The sequence below is a fragment of the Mytilus californianus genome, unplaced genomic scaffold, assembly GCF_021869535.1.
Source record: "Mytilus californianus isolate M0D057914Y unplaced genomic scaffold, xbMytCali1.0.p SCAF_6, whole genome shotgun sequence".
NCBI classification, from domain to species: domain Eukaryota; kingdom Metazoa; phylum Mollusca; class Bivalvia; order Mytilida; family Mytilidae; genus Mytilus; species Mytilus californianus.
Window position 1 is genome coordinate 16,709,631 of NW_026262712.1, and position 17,755 is coordinate 16,727,385.

Below are 17,755 nucleotides of genomic sequence, written 5' to 3' on the forward strand. Positions count from 1 at the left end.
TAAATAGGCTTCTGCTGTTTTCATGTTCATGATATTTGTATTTTTCATATTCTTCTTTTTAAGCACAAATCAGGCAGTTTTTTTTTTTTATCTTTTCATTTTTTTTAAGGTATTGTCAGTGTTGACACATTTAAAGTAAAATTTTGCTCATTGTTGACAGCCTTTCATTTCTTGATTAACATAATTTGTTTTTGGTCTCTTAGTGGTTGACATTTGACTTACTGTCAATAAAAGTACATTTCCTCACTTTTCTACAACAAATGGAAGTTTTTAACGACCTTATCTGGCTATACAGCCCTTGCACAGTCGGCCCTGGCTTGCACCTTTTTGGGCATTAAATAACTAACAAGTAAATATAAAACTTTCTATTTAAGGAGTCTCGAGTGTACAAAATTTCAGCAAAAATTTTAACTTTTTTTTTCATTAATAGTATTTTCCCATCAGGTCTTTCTTTGTAAGTTTGTACTATAAAGGCCATCTTATACGGAGGGGACACTATTTTATCATGTGAGCTCCTAATCTCATTGTCATCTGCAGTAAAAAGAAACTTTAGCACATCTTATTATTATTTGAAATTTGTCAGTTTCCAATCGATATAATGCCATTATGCACTTCCTATTTTGTTTATTCATGGGTTTATATTTTATATGCCTTTAAATATAACATACAAGAAAGTATAAATACAATGTCCACAAATATTGCCTTAAAAAAGTATAAATACAATGTCCACAAATATTGCCTTAAAAAAGTATAAATACAATGTCCACAAATATTGCCTTAAAAAAGTATAAATACAATGTCCACAAATATTGCCTTAAAAAAGTATAAATATAATGTCCACAAATATTGCCTTAAAAAAGGACGTAAACCATTACAGTTAATGACATTTAACCTAATGTAAAGTCACTTTTTGGTAAAGTAATTGATGTGAATAGAATAATTGGTTGCTTCATGTTTTCCAATTAAAAAGGATGAAATTAGATTTTTTTCAATGAAAGTAGAATCTGTTGTCTTTCAAATTTCACGTGCAACCTCCCTTATACTTGTTTCAGTCACAATTTATAAACTTAAAACATCTGACAAAGGTCTTTTAAGAAATTTTTAAATCTTATTATTAAAGAGCAATTCCTCCAATGACTCGTGGCATTACATACAAAATTGTCCTCCTGTACTTTTTGTCCTAAAAGCGAGACATAGCGATCCTTCATTCTGTTGTCGGCATCGTTGTCAGAGGTATCCACAAATATTCCCTCTGTGTTTAAGTTTTTGAAATTTCAACAACTTTCATAAACTATCCTGGATTTCTACCAAACTTGGACAGAAGCTTGTTTATGATCATAAGATAGTATCCAGAAGTAAATTTAAAAAAAAAAAATCAGGTTTATCCATATTTTACTCATAAATGGACTTAGTTTTTCTGCCAGTTAACATTACATTCACTCTGGTTAAAGTTTTAAAAAATTTATAACTTTCCGAACTCTCCTGGATTTGTACCAAACTTGGACAGAAGCTTGTTTATGATCAAAAGCTAGTATCTATAGATAGAAATTTTTAAAAATTAATATCCTGGTTTGCTGTATATAACTTATAAATGGATATCTTCCAGTTAACATTACATACAGTCTACAGTTTAAGCTTTTAAGGCATTTATTAGATTAATAAATCATTTCATTAACTGTAAATCTATTATGTGCATTCCCCTATCACACTGAAAACATAGACAACAGCAAAATTAGTCTAGATGCTGGATTCCACTACCAAACTGTAGGTTAAGGAATACTGTTGTTGCTTAATCTGGCCAGTGTTAGTGGACCATTGCCAAATTAGTTCATCTTTTCTTCAGAACCTTAATTGCTCATTAATGATTTTTTTTTAAATGAAGTCTTGTCATAACACAAAAGTTTTCAAACAATATCCTAAATTCTTTCTGTTTATAACATAATCAAAGCATAAAAAGACTCCAAATAAAACTTTTCATAAAAATTAGTCCATATAGAAGACATTGCTTAATTGATGATTTTCATCTTATCTGTTGTATTTCAGACTAAATCTTCAACACTACATGGAAGGATAAAGATTTAATTCTAACAAAAACAATCAGGTTCAAAATATCTAAAGATAGTATTAAAATTGCTAAAAATACATCAACTTTTGAGTTAATTCCCCTCATTATAAAAAAGTATAATATTTATAATGTTTTGAATTAGTGACTTTCAGTAAAATCCCAATTTTTAGAATTTATAAACAAAATTGTAATACTTTACAAGAATTGGTCAAATTTTTGAAAGTAGAATATTGCTTGACCTAGTAAGAATAAGAATAAGAATATTTATTAAATCCAATCAAAGGGCCCGTTTCCAATTTATACATATATCAAGGTTGGACGGTATTTACCACCCCCGGTATTTACCAGTGGTATTTACCGGTATTTACCGCCCTGGAAAATACTCCCCAAGATGTCAATACTGGCAAATACTGGTCAATTGAAATTGTCATGCTTCTTTTGACCTACTTATCTATCAATTCTAGTAAAAAAATGGTTGATGAGGGAAAACTTTATTCCTTTGGCATGATTCAGTTTATAAAAATGAATGATAACGGTATGTTATTAACTATTAAAACATTAAAAATTAATACTTTAGTTGTTAGGGGTAATGATATTGCATACTTTTGGTATACATATAGAATAGAGCAGCTATATCAGTTATTTTAACATGTATAAATCAAGATATTTTTTTCTTGAAAAGGTTTGAATTTTACAGGTAAATAGAATTACAAGTGTGACTAGCAATATAGATTATCAGAGCATTACATATTATATAGCTAACAGGTGTCAAAAGTTTAATTACTATAAACAACTGTCCCCTAATAAATGTTGACATAACAGGAAAAAAGTCATAAAAGTGATTTCTGAAGATTGTTTTAAACAATGAATTAATTCCTGACTTTTCAACAGCATGATAAAAACCTTCTAAATGCAGGAAATGTTTTTTTTTATAAATATATAACATAGATATATATAAAACAATTTATAAAATTTTTTAATTGCATCTTTTCAAATAACTGTTAAGAAAACCATATGTTATATAATCTCTTTTAAGTGACTGACTTCATAGTGTTAATGACTGAATGCAGGACAGAAAGTCACAGGACAAAAAGTCACAGACAAAAAGTCACGGACAAAAAGTCACAGGACAAAAAGTCACAATTCAGTTTTGAGATTATTTTTCTTTAAACAAGAAAACACTAATTTAAAAAATAAAATTTTTGTTTTTTCTTGAACTATAAAATAAGAAGCAACTTTGTAATTAACATTTATTCAATAAATATCAATAATGATCAAATAATTGTTATGAAAACAAAATGTCAAAGTGGCTTGGTACTTAAATGGCTTCATTGTGCCCAGAAATATATCCTTTGCATGATTAAAGTTTAATAAATTTTCATTTTACAAGGCTTATGAACAATTTCCTAAACTTAAAAATGAATTTATGTAATAAAAAGAGAATATTTCAAGATCTTTCTCTAATATATTCAAACAATTGTCAACAAATTATTTGTGACTTTTTGTCCTGTGATTTTTTGTCCTATCAAATTTGTGACTTTATGTCCTGTGACTTTCTGTCCGTTTACCTTAATGACTATATATATTATTAAATTAATATTTGATAAATGTTCATTAAACCATGTTCATGAACTAATTAGTTGTGACTTTTTGTCCTAGTACAATGTAGTAAATAAGTGACTTTCTGCCTTGTGATTATATCTATCCATCTACCAAGTAATTGACCTGAGGTAGGGACAAGTTTTATAGTAAAGTCCTATCAAAATTTCAATTGACCAGTATTTCCCAGTATTTCCCAGTATTTACCGGTATTTACCGCCGGCATGGTCAATACTAGTATTGACCACTTTTTTGCCAACCTTGACATATATATATAATATTAATTATACAGTAATTTTAAAGATATATTACATTAAAATATAAATGATTAAATAACTATACTCCATACTAGATGGTGTTTGAAAATAAATAAAATAGAATATTTTCTCTATAATACATAAAAAAAAATTAAATTAAAAAAAAAACTACATTACTACTCTGTATCTTTAGTTTTTGGAATGCAAATTTTCTCTTATTTCAAAACAAGTACTTATAAATCTTGACACTGACATATTAACATTTTCAGACTCACATGACATCAACCAAATAAATTGTTCATACTTTGAAATATAAGGGAAGTTTTTACATTGAATGCTTGCTTCATTTAGAATAAAATCTCGTTCTTTTTCATATGTAGTGCATTCTATTAAAAAATGAAACTCGTCTTCAACCTGCATATTTTTACACTGCCCACAAAATCTTTTATCTTTATCGATCTTTTTATATCTACCTTTCTCAATAGCTAACTGATGAGCACTGATTCTAAATTGAGTTAAGCTTTTTCGATACTGAAATTTATTAACTTGACATAAATATGCTTCCCTTTTGAAGATGTTTTTAAATTTAAAATAAGTACGCAATTTTCCTTTTTTAACATTTGCATTATCGTCTATAGTATTTTTCCAGTAAATCCGATATCTACTAATCAAAATATTTTTAACTTTTTCAACGTCAAAAGTTTCTATATCAACATCAATACATTTTAAAATATATACAATATTAGAATACCAAGATGACTTATTACATGTGTGATTGTCAAAACTTGTGAAAAGGGCTTGTTTTAACAAATGATCCTTTTCTAAACCATTAATTCTTTGCATGTGAATTGATTGGATACTTAAAAGGGCATTAGTTGTCAAATTTATGTTCACTGATTTTACTCAAATTCTCATTTTCCACTTTTATATACTAAGTGTATATCCAATTAAAAATAAATGGAGAATGTGTCCCTATGGACACAGATGATGCGCCCACTTTCATATAACATTAGAAAGGGACATAACTCAAGAATGATAAGTGATGATACCCAAATTTGTACTTGATCTGAGTTTTATGGAAATAAGTATTGTGTAAAGGTTTCATAATGTTTAGGTGGTGCAAACTTAAGTTACAGAAAAGAAACAAAATTTTGCATTTTTTTTCCATTTATAACTCACGATGGTTAAAGTGACCCCACCAAAATTCAATCTTGATCTGTATTTTGTGGTAATAAGCATTGTGTATAAGTTTCATAACATTTGGTTGAGGTAAACTTGAGATAGAAAACAGAAACTAAACATTTAGCTAATTATCAATTTATAAAGGGGCAAAAATCTAGAACAATTAAAGTGACCCCACCAAAATTCGAACTTGATTTGTGTTTTGTGGTAATAAGCATTGCGTATAAGTTTCATAACATTTGGTTGAGTCAAACTTAAGTTGGAGAATGGAAACAAAATTTTTTTCAATTTTTCCATTTATAAAGGGGCATAACTCTACAATGGTTAAAGTGACCCCACCAAACAAACTTAATCTGTGTTTTGTGGTTATAACCAGTGTGTATAAGTTTCATAACATTTGGTTGAGGCAAACTCAAGTTGGAGAACAGAAACCAATTTTGAAATGTACAGATGAACGTAAGGATGTACAGACGGACAAGGGTAAATTTTAATGCACCCTCCGCTAGGGCGTAAAAAGTATAAAAATAAACAATTAATCTTGCATTAACTTGATGGTAAATGCATTTTAGTCTAGAGGTCATCTTACTTCTGTGGACTGCTGACAGTCATATAACCTGATTATAAACATAAATATAAATTGTTAGTGAACTCCCGCAATTGGATTTTCTAGGTCTGTTTTATTTCATATTATAGGTTAATAATCGTTTATTCGTGTATAACAATGAGTTTTTGTAGATCAAATAGTCAACCAAATGGGTTTCCCTTGTTTCACCTTCAATGTTGAAATTCGTTTTCTTTTGATGACTGAACCCATTTCTAGCTAAGAGGTTCCATTGAAGTTCACACAAAAATTACTTAAGGTCGAATTATTCAATTGCAAGTGAAAAATTCAATAGTGATGTTTCTTTGCTTATTTTGACAAAACTATCACCTAGGATCAGGACAAGATGTATCTGTCTTTTAAGGGGGCTAGAGGGTATAAATCCATCATTATTAAGGTACTTTTTTCTGTTGAACTAATAGGAGAAAAAGAGGTAATATCCACAAAAAAAAGAACTGAAGTACAGAAGTTGCTTAAATTTTACAGTTGTTTACTTTAAGTACAGCTTAATTGAAAAAAAAAATGATAAAAAATATAGGTCACCTATGAGTTATAAAAGATATTTCAATTTTAAAGCCAAAAAATGGCCTTTTTGCACCAAAGGGAGATAATTTGTAGCTTCTTCAATGATATAAACACTTTAAAAGTCATCTGGGGCTAAAACAAATCATTTTTTTTGGTTGATTTTTGTACCATATCATAAAGTAAAGTAGTGAATTAAATTTGTAATGAAAAAAAAATGTTTAGAATTTTGCTGAAATTTTTGTACCCTCAGGCCTCCCTAATTGTCAGACAAATCAGATAACCCATTGTTGTACTGCTGTCTCTGAGTTGTAATGTTACAGTTTTGGTTATTATATTTAATACTATTAAAGATAGATGAACTGTTATATATATATATATATGTTCAAGAAAGTAAGATCTACTAATAAGTCTCATGACCAAAATCTTCAACTCGAACTTAAATTTATTACAGTTTTTTTTACACGACCACAAAATTTTTTTTCGGTCGTATATTGGTATCACGTCGTTGTCGTCCACGTCATCCGAAGACACTTACTTTCCGGCCAATAACTTTAGTTTAAGTGAATGGATCTCTATGAAATTTAAACACAAGGTTTGAAGCCACGAAAGGAAGATTGGGATTGATTTGGGGGTTATGGTCTCAACAGTTTAGGAATTAAGGGCCTAAAAAGGGGTCCAAATAAGCATATACCTAGTTTCCAGACAATAATTTGTGTGTAAGTGTATGGATCTTTCTGAAATTGTACCACAAGGTTCCATACCAAAAAAGGAAGGTTGGGATTGATTTTGGGGGTAATGGCCATATCTGTTTAGGAATTAGGGGCCAAAAACTTTTCTAATACTTTGTATAAATTGCTTAATTCCTGATCAATTTCAATGGTTTTTTTGGGGGTTCCTTAGTATGCTGAATCTTACCATGTATTAAGTTTTTGGATTTTGGGCCCTGTTTTTAAATTGGTCCACATTGAGGTCCATAGAGTCCAAACTTTGTTTGATTTTAAAAAAAAATGAATTGTTGGGGTTCTTTGATATGCAGAATCGAACCGTGTATTAAGATTTTTAATTTTTGGTCCTGTTTTCAAATTGGTCTACATAAAGGTCTAAAGGGTCAAAAATTAAACAAATTAAACTTTGTTTGGTTTCAACAAAAATTGAATATGTGGGGTTCTTTGATATGCTGAATCTAACCGTGTATTAAGTTTTTTGATTTTGGGCCCTGTTTATAAATTGGTCAACATTGAGATCCAAAGGGTCCAAAATTAAACTTTGTTTGATTTCATCAAAAAATGAATTAGTGGGTTCTTTGATATGCCGAATCTAACTGTGTATTTAGATTTTTAATTTTTTGTCCTGTTTTCAAATTGGTCTGTTCAAAGGGTCCAATATTAAACTTAGTTTGATTTTAACAAAAATTGAATTATTGGGGTTCTTTGATATGCTGAATCTTAACGCGTATTTAAATTTTTGATTATGGGCCCAGTTTTCAAGTTGGTCCAAATCGGGGTCCAAAATTGAACTATTTTTTTGTTCGATTTCAACAAAAATTGAATATATGGGGTTCTTTAATATGCTGAATCTAACCATGTATTTAGATTTTTGATTTTTGGGCCCCATTATCAAATTGGTCCACATTGAGGTCAAAAGGGTCCAAAATTAAACTTTGTTTGATTTCATCAAAAATTGAATTCTTGGGGTTCTCTGATATTCTGAATCTAACCATGTATTTAGATTTTGGATATTGGACCATAATAGGTAAATGTCCAATTTAGAATTTTTAAGTTCTTAGACCACATTCATTCTGTGTCAGTAACCTATGCGGTGTCAGATATTTATTCACAATCCAAATTCAGAGCTGTATCAAGCTTGAATGTTGTGTCCATACTTGCCCCAACTGTTCAGGGTTCGACCTCTGCGGTAGTATCAAGCTGCGCCCTGCAGAGCATTTTATTTAGTCTTCTCTGAAACTTCTGGACCAATTAAATGAAACATTCATTATAATGGTATATATTATTTGGTAACCTTATTTTTATATGATACAATACAAAAGACCATAGTATATTCATGTGAACTTCACAGGCTTTTTAGATATTCTAGTAAATGATTTCTCATTGAAGGAACATACTACATATACTGATGAATGTAATGTCTGTATATTTCTTAAGATACTGTATATAGTCACTCGCTTTTTATTATATCAAACATGTATAAATATTTTACCTTAACTCAATACTTGAAGTTGAATATATATGCAATTACATCTACATTTATGATTGATCAATCAAAATTTTTATTTAATTTTATCTAGACCAGAGCAATGACACATTTTTAACATTTAACTAACATGTTTGATTGAAGTCAAGTGCTAAATAGCACAGAACTTCACATTTTTACTAATATTAACACACATCACACGTTGTTTTAGTTTTCAGATACATTTGAGAACAAGATGTAATTGTCAATGAGACAATTATCCATCCAAGAGCAAATGGTGAATGTTTTTGATGTTCAGTACAATTGTGCTAATTTGAAAAATTATCTACAGTTTAAGAACTTAAAATAACTAACATGCCTGGTTTTTGTCAAGTGCTGAATAGCACATTACTTCACATTTCTGATCACATTAACACCCATCACATAATGTTAACACATTTCAGCGGACTTGAAAAATTATCTGCAGTATTTCACATTTAATGTTTACTGTTGTCATTCCAAAAATAAGATGTGGTATAATTGCCAAGTGAAAAAATGTCCATCCAAGACCAAACATTGCTGTTGTCTAGTATATCTGTGCTAATAAGAAGAATTATCTCCAGTTTTTGAACTTAAAATAACTAACATGCCTGTTTTTAGTCAAGTGCTGAATAGCACAGAACTACACGTTTCTATTAACATTAACACAAATTTAATAAGTTTGTTTTATTGCTCTGGTTTCAATTTTTATATCTAAATTCATATGAAGTTCCACTCTTTTTGGGTTAAGAATTATTTTTCTACAGAGAAATACTTAGTTATTTAAATGTACAAAAATGTAGTTTGGTAAAATAATAATTATTTAGTTACAACTAAGCATTACATATATACAATTTATTTCAGACAAAGAATGAAAAGAACAACTACAGAAGAAAGACAAAGAGGTTTACATTTTCAAACTGTACTTTGCTATACAACCACAAAACCCATGGCTGTGTACGTGTTATCAAAGAGACAGAAAGGGACATCATTTTGCAAGGTTGCCATTCTGATCCATTAGCTAGTCACCAGGGTATAAACAGAACAACATTTAAGGTCAAGGAGCGGTATTACTGGCCTGGCCTGGAGGCTGACATCAGAGACTACATCCGCCATTGTGACAAGTGCCAACGTCAAAATTGTCTTGCCAAGGCTTCAGCAGAACTTCACCCAATTCCAGTAAAGGACAGACCTTTTGACATGCTGGGACTTGATCTTGTTGGTCCACTTCACACCACAGATAACAATAACAGATTTATTGCAGTCCTTACAGACTATTTCACGAAATGGCCAGAGGTTAAGGCAATTCCATCAAAGCATTCCCACCATATTGCTGAGTTTATCATTGAAGTGATTTGCCGACACGGGACACCATCCAGGGATGGGCACGATTACTGACAAATGTAATCGATTAATAATCGATTACATGAAGGATTTTTGTGTAATCGATTACTCTAATTTTTGTTTTTAATCGATTGCAATCGATTACTTTATCAAAAGTAGTTACATTACTTTTCGATTACTGTCAATTACATGCTACAAAATTACAAAAAAAAATATAAAGTAATTTTAAACACAATTATGTTGCTCAACGTTTTTATATTCGAAATTTAGAACTTTACTCAGCATTTAAAGCATTGTTACCAAATTTTAAGTTCACAGTTGTTTTCTAGATTCAATCTCATACTGAAGATCAGAAATATTCAAAATTTCTTGAAATTTTGGCTTTCAAGATAAATAAGAGATGACATCGCATTGCATCAATCAGTTTTTTTTTTTTTTTTTTTTTCAAAAATTTGCTTTTATTCCTACTTAAGTTAGCTTTTTTGTTTTTACTCATTAAAACAGGTATATTTTAACATAGATGATTACAATGTTGTAAGTTTCCTTTGAAAAAAAATTTAAAAAGATAGAATAATTAATTAGTTCAGCAAATTTTAAAGATTGAAATTATAATTATAATGACATACATGAATTAATCCTTATGTTTGGATAATCACCCTAATTACAGGTTATAAAACTGTCAGTGGAGTACAATTTATAACCTGGGGAAAAATAATGTAAATCTCCTTCTTAATTAGACATAATTGAAATGAAAACAAAGTCTCCATCTTATTGATTAGAAGTCTTAACTTCTGATTAGTAAAGACAAGAAGTTTGTTAAATTTTTGTATTCTCTAATCAAATTATAAACAATATATATTTATTGTGTCAAAAAGGAATACATGTATCTATATCTGAAAAAAAGAATTTCGATGCATACCCATTGGTTCATTGTCAAAAGGATTTTGTGTACTTTCTTAATTTTTTTATCATAACATTGTAAGAATCAACAGTACTGTTTATCTATTCAAAGCTAAGATTCCAACTCTTATTGAAAATTATATGCTTTAAGGAATTTTAATACAAATAAGCTTACTACTTTAATGTAGTACAGAAATTAACTTAAGACTCATTTCTTAACTTAAATCTATTTTCATATTTTAATATAAAAGGTCTTGAATTATTGACAAGCACATAAATTCATTTGTTTCAAAACCTAAATATCAAGTAAAATTTGGTAGGGAATCTGATTGATTATAATGCAGCTTGAGATAATAGATAGAAATAAGGCAGTTGATAAACTCTTAAGACATATTACAATGTAAGACATTCTATTTTATCTGTACTATTGTACTATAAAGTGATGAATACATCATGTACATACATATTTTCATTTAAAATAGGTTATATCTCAAAGTAATCGAATGTAATCGAAAAGTAGTCGATGATTACATCATAATTTTTGCTGTAATCGATTAAATTACGATTACATGTAATCAAAAATGTCTTCGATTACAGATTACTGTCGATTACTGGGGAAAATGTAATCAATTACAGATTACGATTACCCCATCCCTGACACCATCTGAAGTCATCACTGATAGAGGCAGAGAATTTTGTAACAAGGTCAACTCAATCTTATGTTCAAAGCTGAATATAGACCACAAAGTGTCATCTCCTTACCATCCTCAAACCAATGGGCTCACAGAAAGGTTTAACCAGACCCTGTGCAACTCACTCAAGAAGTATGTAAATGACCAACAAAATGACTGGGACCAATATCTACAACAAGTTGCCTTTGCTGCAAGAACATGTGTCCAGAAGTCAACAAAGCAGACTCCTTTCTTCCTAGTATATGGCAGAAAACCTACCTTACCAATAGAGCTAGACATACCTACAGCCATGCCTTCAGACAAATCAGATGAAGTAGAACTGAGCGATAGAATTATGTCATTTGTCCATCTTATTAAGACACAGAAAGACACCAAAGAAGAAATAAAGAAATCTCAGGTTAAGCAGAAAGAGTACCATAACATGACAGGAACCACCAGAAACCATTCCTACCTGGTGAGCAAGTGCTAGTAAAAAACTCAAAGAGAATCAACAGATGTGGGGACAAGATGGTTCACAGATGGACAGGACCATTTATCATTTCAACCTATATAGGGAAAGGTGTCTACAAGGTAAAAGGTAGAAAGACAGTCCTAAATGCAAAGAGCCTTAGAAGGTACTTGACCCCAAAACCAGCTGCAAAGAGTCAGAAACCAACTGCAAAGAGCCAGAAACCAACTGCAGAGAGCCAGAAACCAACTGCAAAGAGCCAGAAACCAACTGCAAAGAGCCAGAAACCATTAAAACAACTTAAGACCCTTCGCAAGCCTACATCAAATGTTAGACATCAGCAAGCCAGAAAACCTAGCAACCAACCTACTAGTAGATAAAAAAAAACTGCACCCAATTCCTTTGAAAGATGGCTGACTTTGTTACCAAACAGCAGTCTTGAATTTATTGTAGACAAGTGTTCAAACTACAACATGGCAAACCCTAGAGATATCGTACGTTTTACAGCTGCCTCACTGGAATGCCCACGCTTATCAATCTACCTGAAATGGCAAAAGGACTCACCATCTGACCTTGACCAATGTATTACCACTCTTGTGGAGAGACTAAAACCACATCCACTTTGCAAGTTACCAAATCCAGTCAAGAGGGTACCAGCCATCATGATAACTGCAGCTGTTCTATTAGAAGCTTACTTGACAACAAGCAAACCAGAAGATGTGCTGCTCACCTTGGAAGATGTCCCACTTGGGTACTCAGTTGAATCCAAGTTCTGCTTTTCACAGGCCAAGACCAAAGAGCGCCTTCATGTTGCTAAACATGCTTTGACTACAGCTGACCTGAAGTCTCTTAGACCAAAGGAATGGTTGAATGATCAGGTAAATATTTCAACTTCATACAAGTTTTGGCTTTTAAGGAGGCTCGAGGATACAAAAATTTCTGCAAAAATCTAAACATTTTTTTTTTCATTACAAATTTTTTTATTTACACTATTAATTAGTTGTTTCTTTATGATATGGCAAAAAGTTCAATAAAAAATCTATTTGTTTTGGCCCCAGATGACTTTTAAAATGCTCATATCATTGAAAAAGCTCCAAATTATATCCCTTTGGTGCAAAAATGCCATTTTTTCATCAAAATTGTAATATCTTTTTTAACTCATCGGTGACCTATATTTTTTATTATTTTTTTCAAATAATCTCTACTTAAACTAAAAAATTGTTAAATTTAAGTGATTTCTGTAATTTAGTTCTTTTTTTATTTCGATATTACCTCGATTTTTTCTATTAGTTGAACAGAAAAAAGTTCCTTAACAAAAAATGCATGCTTCTTTTGAAAGCAGATTGTGAGCTTAAATGAACAGTGACCCCATTTTTTATTTTATTTTTCTATTAGTATTTGATAAAGTACATTTAAAGAAAAAAATAGAAATCATATATTTAAAAAAAAATAGATTTATACCCACGAGCCTCCTTAAATATTTTTTTCATTCAAGCTTCAATATGTATTGTTGAAAATTGTAGGTCTAGAAATTTGAGATGTTTATTAATTATTAACTTGATTATGATTCATACTAGTTATACATATAAATGGCGAAATACAAAATATCTTGATTGGTTGAAAAATATATGACATGTAAAATAAGAAGATGTGGTATGATTGCCAATGAGACTACTATCCACCAAAGTTCAAATGAAGTGAATGTAATTAATTAATGGAAACTTTACATCCTACTACAATGAGAAAAACCAAAACAGCTATGGCTGGCTATAAAAGGTGTGACATGAAAAATATGAAACAATTTAATTGAACAAAGTAACAGCTTATTTATTACAAAACAATTAATGAAAAACAAGTATGACAGACATAAACCAAAGAAAACCACTGAACCACAGGCTCATGTATATGGAACCAGACAACAATCAGGAGGCACTCTAAAATTTGGAATTTAATGTTAAAAAAAATTATAACATTCATGGCAGCATGTGCATCCTAATGACAACCTCACGCCCATAGCCTTTGAAACTAACCTAAAGCTTGATATAAGAAAAGACATTCTGAGTCCTAGCACAAAATGTAATCATAACAATTAAAGGCTTCTTTTGGATATTTTATAGGATTGTAAAAGCATTATGTTGTGCATATCTTTAGTATTTCTATAAAAGATCATTTATAAATTGTAAACTAGTTTTCTCCTTTGATTTGTTTTACATTTGTCATTTCGGGGCCTTTTAAAGCTGACTATGTAGTGTGGGCTTTGCTCATTGTTGAAGGCCTTACGATGACCTATAGTTGTTAATTTCTTTGCCATTTGGTCTATTGTAAATACTTTATAGTTTTCCTTCATATTTTCAGATAGTGAATGCCTTCCTATGTTTATCAAGTGAAAAAAAGTATCAAGCAAGCTTCACAGCATAGTTATGTACTACCAAGCTACCTGGCGCTCGGGAAGGTGGTGACTATGGATATTTAAGATGGTAAGTGATATACTAAGTTGAAAGCATTTATCTATTTAAACAATTAAGCTTTTTTTCAGTTTCCTATTCTGTTTTAATAATTTTAAATAAACAAATAATAAATAACCAGCAGTCAGCACAAGTATAAAAAAAATTAAAAAATAAAAAAGTCTGCTAATCAACTTATTCAACATTTGTCAGCAATAGTCAAGCTTGATATTGTTCAAAGTATGTCAAGCTGTTAAAAAGTCAATGAAGTCTTGTATGAGTAGAAATTTAAACACTATCACATTTTTTGATATAGTTTTAAAAGTGTGCAACATAATGAACAGGCAAACTTAGCTCCAAGTTATAATATATAACATGAACATATTTAAAACTCAATGAAATGCTTAAACATTTGAATGTAATTCTTTCACTTTATAACTTTTGTGTGTGCAGATATACATGTACTTGTAATCAGACAAACATTATAACTAGACATTAAATTAAGAAGGTTAGTTCACATAATAATCAACATGCATTTACAGTTTTTAGCTGATATGACCATAGTTTCATAATAAATAACATTTACTAAAAATTTTAACCTTATACAAGATATAATTTCTTCATAAGAGCTTATTATTACAGCTCAAGGTGTCTTGCAAAGCTATGGTTATGAAAATCAAATTATTATATGAAATACTTTAATTTTACAGGATTCTCTAGAGCAGTATGAATTGATATTGATGCCAGTATGCTACAAAGACCACTGGTTCCTTTTGGTAGCAAGGCCGAGTCACAGAACAGTTGGTGTCCTAGATTCAATGCATAACATTTCAAGGCAGAAAAGATTTGTAAACCATTGGAGGTATGTTTCTAATTCAAACAAAAAACTTGATTGTACTATTTTGAGGTCTAAAAGAGTATGGGATAAAAATCAATGAGGTACGAACCTTTTGTGAGGAATTTATATTGGGAGAGTTGTACACATGTGCATAAAGGTTCACAATAGTTCAAATTTATGACAATTTAGGAATTTCTTCAGTTATATAAAAAAAAGTTCACTGAATTGTAGAGAACTGAATTTACAAGACTAATTAGCCCTTATACTCATTTATTTCTATATTTATAAAAAAGAAGATGTGGTATGATTGCCAATGAGACAACTCTCCACAAGAGACCAAAGCATACAGAAATTAACAAATATAGGTCACTGTACAGCCTTCAACAATGCGCAAAGCCCATACCTCAAAGTCAGCTATAAAAGGCCCAAAATGACAATATAAACTAATTCAAACGAAAAAACTAACGGCCTAAATCATGTAAAAAAAAATGAACGAAAAACAATTATGTAACACTGAAACAAATGACATTTTTGTAAAGATAAATTTATTATCTCTAGATATATTCAGCTAAGTATCACATTCCAAAGTTGGAATTTACCTGAACAAATTTGGTTTAAAAGATGCTTTTATTTAAATTTTATAAATAAATATTGCATAATTAAAATATTTCTTCAAATTCTAATTACATTCAACTAAAAAGTGTTTATATTCAATTTAACAATACATTAAAAGGAGATGTAGAATGACTGTCATTGAGATGCTATTTAATTCACCTCAATGAAGTGAATCAAACAAGATATCGATGATGACTTTTAACATAAGCAAATCTTCTAAAAGTTTATTTTGTGTTTCAGGCAATTTATGAAAGCCAGACATCAAATAGTTACAGGAACACCTACATCATGGACATTGTAATCAAAGCAGGCAGATGGTGATTCCTGTGGTGTGTTTGTACTAATGGTACGTAAAATAATTTCTATTATTCTCACACAATTTATCTGTTTCCCAACATGTTGATTATTTTTTATTTAATCAAAGTGCAGTTTGTGTGATCTCAGTTCTTCATTTGTCAAAATTCGATTATGACAACAAATTTTCTTGCTTTCCTCTGAATTTCCTATTGTGATGGCATGTTGTTTGAAAATCATAAGAGAAACAGATTCCACCACCAAATCTTGTTTTAATTTACTATATTTATCCACTCTCGATATTTAAATTCTAAATATTTAGATTGCTCAGCGAGACTCGCTTTTTAAATTTGAAAATTGTCTCGAGTGGATAAATATTGTATCAAACTCTATGCAGTGGTAGAATCTGTATTTGTACTTAGCAAAAAAAAAACAATTACAAAAGCAGAAAAAAAAAAAGAATAAGCAATAAATAATATTACCTTTTTTTAACTTAATTTGAATGACTATTTTGTTAATAATTAAATACATAATGTTTAAAACTTATTCATACGCAATTAGGAAAGAAGTGCTTCAATATTGAACAAAACATCTAAATATTTTTTTCTCTTACAGAATGCATATGCAATTCTTCACAAGAAGCCAACAACCATCATGAGACAATGCCATGTAAAGGGTTACAGGAAATTTGTCAGTCATCAACTTTTCACCCACTCTACAACAACACCATAGACATGATAGAAGACAGACAACACATTATCATGATCTTCCTTTGTTATATTCAAAGACAATATTCTTTATTTACAATGTGAAAAAAGTATATACTAGGTTTTATATAAAAGGGATACACAACATCTACGTCTACATTTATGTTTTTTAGAGATAATAACAATGATTAAGTATTTATAAAGGTTAACTGAACAAATTGAATTAAAACTAAAACTTATTCAAGATACCATTTCTTATGAGCCAGTCTCTCATAAATCAAATTTAATGTTTATCAGAGTTATTGGATCCAAAAGGTCAACTTAAAGTTTTATTTACAAAAATTAACATTCTAAAATCAGTTTCATATAGTAGACAGTAAAATTTTAGACTTATTTGTTTTTAAAATATATGTCCAAAAACCATTGCTATGGACATTGACATTTTAATTATCATATATATAAATATGTATATAAGTATGAAAAAGCGAGGAATAGGTGTGGAAGAGTGGAATCATTGAATGGAAAATAATGGTTCTTTATAATGTATATCACATGTACTGAATGCAAAAGGAAATGAAAGTTTGAATGAAAGAGATGAATCTATTATTTAAAACTTCACTGGTTATTCATGCACTTATTAATGCAATTAAAAACAATGAAAACAATCAATTCTTATACTTGATCAATTCTGTTAACAAACTGGGGCCTCAGTCAATAACCTTATATATGGAATATTGACCCTACCTTTTATATACCTTCACTTTGAAAAGTATTATCTATTCTTACTCCTAAGGATATTAATAATACTCCAATAAGTAGTTGGAATGTATTTAACATGTTGAAATGATGTTTGGAAAATTTACTCAGCAAAGGTATTTTGACCCCCCCCCCCCCTCTTTGCCATGGTATATTGCCCCCCTCATATACCTCCTATTACAAACAATAAAGCCATTCTTACTCATTTACATAGTTATAATACTCCAATAAGTAGTTTATAAAAAAGAAGATGTGGTAT

The 17,755-nt window shown here is 30.0% G+C and overlaps 1 pseudogene; it reads left to right on the top strand.

Annotated features, from left to right (window-relative positions):
* Positions 1–11,817: 11,817 nt before the first annotated feature.
* On the top strand, positions 11,818–17,405 carry LOC127706847 (uncharacterized; annotated as a pseudogene).
* Positions 17,406–17,755: the final 350 nt, after the last annotated feature.